Below are 7439 nucleotides of genomic sequence, written 5' to 3'. Positions count from 1 at the left end.
TTTTAAATACTTTTGTGTCCTGTACAACCCTACTCCAATGTTGGTACCGAAGGTATGGTAAGGTGTCCAGGTTTCTGTTGGGGTTGATGCCCTAAAGTCTTGTGTCCTATAGTTTGTAAACAGTTTGTACGAATGCTTGTGATGTATAATATATGATATTTACTTCACTTCTTAATTTTGCTCATCTGAATGTTTTATTTGTTTTACCACAAACCAATAAACCTAAATTCCTAGTTGTCTTTATGTAACTTAAGCATGTATGTGGTGACATATAAGTGGATCATGTCTTCATTGACAACCAAAATGTTCTGTAGTATATGGATATATGAGGGAAACCCTATTCTGGTAACGCTACGGATGGGGCCCACTTTGTGGAATCGTTACAAGTGTTGTGATTTGTCACAGATGGTCTGATCCTGATCATTTGTATAGGGGACATGCGAGCGGGGGCGTCCTATACAAAGAGTTTGTATAAGACCTAACCACAAAGTATTAACGTCTCGTTATATAACATCGTTCATGATAGAGACTTCACTTCACTAGGATGACTATAGGTAACATGACCTCTATCCTGAGTGAGTTGGGAACTCCTGCCATTGAGGGCGGTCCTTTGATTTGTATAGGTGCGAGTGGCCAGGTCGCCAATTCAAACCTACTATTTTGGGGATTCGTCTAATTTAGGAGCTGGGAACTCAGCTACACAAGATGGAATTCACTCCTTCCCCGAGGCAACAACAAGTAGATAGATAGCTCCCTTAAGGACTAATTTCAAGGCTTAAACGATGTAGCGCCACACACCTTCTATTGGCCTGAGTGGTATTCACACATAGTTGAACTATGTTGTATTGTTCATTAGAGGAATCAGTGGTACTTAAGGAGTGAGATGTAACTACAGGGGAAAAACGTTAAATTGGCCCAACTGTACTTACGAGCATTTGTGAAGAGTTATCGTACTCATGATTGGTTATATCCGAATGACATAGAAATATATCTATGATAAGAAGAGTTCAACTATTGGTCTTTAGTGAAATGTTTGGTAGTTAACGGATGGTGGATCTCATGGCTAAAGAGTTTAATCAGTTATTCACGTATGGTTGGAGCTTTGAGCCATAGGTCCATAAGGTCCTCTTGATAGCTTGGATATAAGTTGAGAATCAGTTTTTGGGTCAATTTGAAATGTTCAAATTGACAAGAGGGAGTTCGATTATATATGATATAATTGAACTTATTAATTATATATGATATGATTGATTAAATGTATGAGATACATTATTTTGGAGGAAATTGGATATAAATATGATTTATATCAAGTAGAGGAGAAAATAATATAGTTGATATATGATATCAAACTATAGGTTAAGAATATAATATGATTATATTCATTATTTTATTAATTAGGCGGTTATGAGATAATTGGCCGAAGTTTTCTCCGGATTCGTGCGAAAGTGAGAAGTTGAATTCAGTTTTAGTAACTGAAGAATAAAATGAAAATAGTTTTCCTTTTGCATTAGAGACATGCAAAAGATATGAAAAATTGCTCACAGTGTGAAAGCCTTGTAACGTTTAGTGTTGAGAGCCTATACGATAGCATCCGCCCTCCTAAACGATCACACACCTGCGTTTTCTAAACGATCGCCCGTGATTATCTAAACGATCGCTTACCTTTTCTAGACGATTGCTTAGCGCGCCGAGCGAAACTAAACGATTGTTTACCTTTTGATAGACGATCGCTTAGCATTTACTACACGATCATGTACCCCGACATAAACGATCAAACACCCGACTATACGATAGTCATTCCTTTTCTCCCACTCGCTTGTTCATAGTATACGATTGCTTTTTCTCCTCTCCTCTACCAATTCCATCAAAGTCCACCCTTTGGATTCTCACTCCGAGAATACTGAGGGCTTCGAGTGGTGGTGTCGTCCCCGTTCGTTTGTTTTTCGAGCGTTGTTGTTCGTGTAGACGACTGTGGTGCTACTAGGTGATTTCTTGTTGGACGAGTAGGAACAAGAGGAGNACGATCGCTTACCTTTTCTAGACGATTGCTTAGCGCGCCGAGCGAAACTAAACGATTGTTTACCTTTTGATAGACGATCGCTTAGCATTTACTACCCGTTCGTTTGTTTTTCGAGCGTTGTTGTTCGTGTAGACGACTGTGGTGCTACTAGGTGATTTCTTGTTGGACGAGTAGGAACAAGAGGAGTTCGTTCATGGTTGGACCGAGTTCTTGTGAAAAAAGTCTTCAACTGGTACGTTCTCTCGATCTTTTGTTTTTATCTTTTAAAGCATGTCAATTATTAGTGTTTTCAATGCATATTTGTATGTTAGAATGTATGTGTGGAAATTCTATCACAATGAAATCGAAAGATCCGCTTCCGCTCATAGGTGCTCTTGTGTAAGAGATCCTTCAATTTCAGTTATGTTAGGAAGCCTTGACACTGAAGGTATGGTAAGGTGGTCAGGTTTCACTTCAGCTCTACGTGCACATACAACCCACATTATTGACGTTGATGAGATCGAGAAAATGGGTTTTCTCTCAACTAAAGTTATTAAGGATTGAGAAAAATGGGCTCTCCTTCCTATTTAGGCTGAGGAGTAGAGGTGCTTTATAGGAAATGACGAAGAGTTGTAATTCAGGGTTTATGTGCTATGATTTCATGTTTCCAATTTTGTGTATGTTGTGTGCACGCGTGTGTGTGTGTATGCGCGCGCGTGTGTGTGTGCATGCGTACGTGCGTACGTGGTAGACAGTAGTTGTCATAAGAGAGTTGATGACTGCTGTCTTCACATCCCTTCACGAATTTAGAGGATAATCTGGGAGGGGGTATGACAGGTCCTCTCTTGCCTCATTAAGTAATTCTTTCCTCTCCATTTAGAAACCTAATCAAGTTTTAAAGGAAGGCAAAGAGCTTACTAAATCAATATCATGGATCAAGATATGTTACTCTAACTTATGATATTATAAAAATCATCTAGTTCAAAGATCTTAACTAGTATATAGTGTTAGAGTTTTATAGTATAATCATTAAATTAAAACTCAAGTATGTTCCAGGGAACTGTAACAAAATTGTGCACTATCTAGCCCATCTTGACGACTTCAAGTTGTCATTTGATTGGTTTTTACATTTTCCGTCATGGTTGTTGTCCAATTATTTTTAAGATACTTAGGTTTGTGTAGCCTCTTCAGCTTTGCCTATCTTTTAATGAAGTTTTGTTCCTTCGTATGTATATATATCGTAAGTTGGATTGATTATTTTGAATGATTAGTTGAGTATTAGTAGTCTAAACAATCACAAACATAACCGAAAATTCATTCTAATTTTTTCTTAAATTACTTCTTCGACTATTAGGGAAGCTATGGAGCCATCTACAATAAAACTAAGGACAACTATATAAATTGGGTCTTATTAAAAATCTATTTTTTATTTTTGTCCGAATTTACACTTTTCTGTGGTAACATTTAGAAATCAATTTTTAAAGCCTATTTACAAATATACCTCATTTGGATGTCACCTATTATTTAAAACGAACATTATAATAAAATAACCAATATGGGAAAATTGGGTCAATTTTTTTTTTTTTCTTAAATAGCAAGAAGCATCCTTCACTTTTTCCTTTCAAAAACAAAATCATTCCCCCAAATCTTTTTTTCAGACTTCCACTGTTATTTTTGTTTTTTTTTTTTTAGCTTATTTTGAAAGGCTAATTTGAGAGTGTTTAGAACCTTAATTTGATTTTTGTATTCGAGATTTTTTTATAATCATAAGGAGACTTTTCAAGGCTTAAAAATATGAACATTGGAACAGAGACGTGGATGGGCTCATGACTCATTAGTTTTTTATAATTCCTCTGTTTTTCATTACTCGACAAATTATTTTAGTGTTGATGAGTGGTTAAACTCTTTAGTTAAGAAATTAATATAGCTATTGGAATTATGTTTTCGTTTAAATGTTAGCTTGAAAAAGTATGATTAGATTAGATAACTCAATTGCATGACTAAAGGTTATTTTGATATGAAAATGATTTTGACTACTTTAGAGGCTTATATGAATTTGCTTAATGCCTTGCATGTTACTAGAAATTATAATTATTGGTTTTATAATTTTGAGTATAATTGAAGTTTCAGGGATTCAAACTACGGACCTCATGATTAATAGTAGTTCGAATGTCAATTGAACTATGCTTTCTTTAACATGAATATTTATTAATTATTGTGTAATTAAAATAGTAGTTCACTTTTCATTTGGTGATGTTCATTCCCTAGATTCCCTCTCCTATTATGTCTCCATCTAGTTTTTTTTCTTTCCTTCTTTAAGTTCTTATCCATCCTTTGATTTCTTTCTCTAAATGAAGTTAGATGATATTATTCATGGTACTTAAGTAAGCTAGAAAAGTAATCATTTGATCGATACTCAAACACTCAGTCCCAATATCACTAAAAAAAAGGTTCATGTCTCAAATCACATACCTCTATAAATTTTATTTTTCTTGAGTTATTTGTCATCGTAGAAAATAGGGAGATTCTTGACTTTTTGACCTTGAATCTCAAACTAATTTATGTTAATTAATTAATATTTTGATGATAATAACTTGATTTAATTTTCACGAACTTTAATATTTTATTAAGTCTCTAATGAGTAGAACACTAAACGATTCAAACGCGATTTAAACCATTCAATTTAAAACTCAAACGAATATGTAATGACTAAAATAAATTTGAACAAAAATACCAATAACAAAAAGTACAAGTGGCATTGCTACGCGTGGAAGCATCTCAAAATTATATGGGATGCCAAGAATGTGACATGTGATGTTGAATTAATTATTTGAGAAAAAAAAATCAACATTTTTTTAGTATATTATTTTTGTTTGAAGTCTTTTACATTGTGACAAGTGGCAAATTTTCCTTCTCACATTTCCACATTTGATTGGCTACCTCGGATGAGGAAACAATTATACCTGCTCATTGGACTGATTAGACATGATATCGATTCTTACTCATAGAAAGGATTGGGTTAATTCTTGTTCTTTGGTAAAGAACATTCTAGCAGTTGAAATCTGAGATATGGAAAGAGTCATAGTTTCAAGTGAAACGTCTCAAATGAACTTTGGAGAGAGGAGTATCCCAAGTTTAGCTGAATCACTATAAATAATAATAATATTATTAAAATTAAAAAATCAATTCAATACCCAACTAATTTTCATCTTCGCATGTATGGAGAAGGGAACCAATAAAAGAAAATTAATAAAATTGAGTAGCAAAAGAGAAAAAAAGTAAATAAGAAGAAAGATGATTAAATGTATGTAGTATATGGTGAATAAATGTGTGTAGTATAGAGTGGGTGAGAGTTGGAAAATGAAAATCATTGAAGAATCACTTTGTCCTTGTCCTACATGTTTTAAGAATGAGTAATTATTAGGTGTAGCCTAAACTGTATCTAATCACATATATTTTAGTAATCAAATTTTTCTTTTTTAACAATTGAGGTAGGATGGATGAGAGTTTGATGAATATATATTTTGTTATTTATATTCATCAAATAAAATAACTATTTCATAATAGGGCAATTTAGAAAATTAAACTTATTAAATTTTATAAATATAGCTAAACAACATTATTTGTAGTAAAATCTTAAAAATAGGATAGGACGAAAATACCCTTGTTTAAGATTTTTATCACCAAAAACTCTTTACAAAAATAACTAGTGATTTGTATAATTAATTTAATAACTAGTGATTTGTACAATTAATTCAAATTAATTGCTATTATAATACTATTGCAGTTTAATTCAACCAAAAAGTGTACAAAAATATATAGTTTATAGGGATCCAACTTATAGTAAATAAATATTGTTACATGATAACATGGTATTGAGTTTAAATATGAGTATATGAGTATACATACCTCGTGTAACATAACTCACCAACTAACCCGCAAATTGATCAAAACAATGCCTTAGATAACTTTTCAACGTAGGCAACCTTTAACTACATAACTGAGTTTAAATATGAGTATATAATTATATATACTTTGATTTAATATGAGCCTAGTAACCTGGTTTAAATATGAGTATAAACCCATAGTGGTTGAGGTTGGAAGGGATGATCATGTCATCTGGCTCCCTTGTCACTCAAGAGTTTTTTTAGCTGCTAGTGCCTGAGCATTCTTGTGCCCTAGGCATCCTCTGGTCCCTTGGTCTAACATTCTTTCATTGTATAGTTTGTTGTTCATAATCAGTTATAGACGCGGGATCGTACTAGTAGGGGTGGTTTGAAGTTTCTAGTGTATGTCACTATGTTTTTGTAGAATTGAGACTAAGGAACATTTATTTTTTTATTGCCTTTTTAGCCAAGCTATCGGGGGGACATTCTCTTGTGGGGAGCATGTTCCCATAGGATTTCTCAATGGGATATATAATTCGATTGAATTTATCATTTTAGTGCGAGTAATCCTTCACGTTGCAAGGTTTGAGAGTTACTAGGCGCTACCTTGATGCGAATAACATAATTTTTGTGTTCATATATGGCGCTACCTCGTGTCCTCCCCAAATAGTTAGTCAGGTTGTGCAGTCTAAAGTTTTTCTTTGTTGTTCTCAGTGATTTGGAGCTTCTATTCAAAGAACTTGAGCAAGTTTACCTCACTGGGACCCTTTTTCTCCTTGAGCTAAGTGTGCATTTTCTACGTTTTGCTTTGTTCCTTCTTGTTCTTGTTCTTCTCTTAATTCCTTATGTTGGATTAGTACTTTTTTGTGCTTTGACCTCGGATTGTGAAGTCATATATGTTTTACCTTTAAAAATAATAATAATAATAAAAAGTTTAAAAAAACAAAAACAAAACCACATACACCCTCATTTAACAATGAAAACAAATGAGTAACTATAACCCTTGAATTTGAAACACGATAAGCATTAGAAAATCTGAAAGCACTAAATCGATTGTTACATTCATTGGGTGAGGGGGCCAAATCAGTTGAATCATTATCTGCTATCATTTCAAGCAAAATTATTTGGTTTGAAACCCTCCTTTGTGTTTGTCCATCATCAATTTTCAACTTCATCTTTGTCTTCCTCAACCTCCTGCACCGTTGAGTGTTGCAAATTAGGTCAATGCCCATTGCTTTTGTCACCATTATAACATATTTGTAAGATATAGACATGTCGAGAATGACTTTGGACTTTTGGCCCATGATATATATATATATATATATATAAAAAAGTTGAAAAGAGAGAAAGGTATCAACATTATTCTACATTGAGAATCTTTTAATTGAAAAAGTGATTTAAATACCAAGGCATAAAATGGAGCTTTCAAATTGTGGTTGTGGTGGAAGTAGGAATTTTTCTTCGACACGTGCATCCCCATTTATGGGCTCCAAATCTAATAAAAGGAGTTCATGTCTTTGATTTTAAGTTGTCTCGAGATAGAACATTTGTCT

This window comes from Benincasa hispida, chromosome 5 (assembly GCF_009727055.1).
Source record: "Benincasa hispida cultivar B227 chromosome 5, ASM972705v1, whole genome shotgun sequence".
Lineage (NCBI taxonomy): Eukaryota > Viridiplantae > Streptophyta > Magnoliopsida > Cucurbitales > Cucurbitaceae > Benincasa > Benincasa hispida.
Note: the sequence above shows the minus strand (reverse complement) of the source record.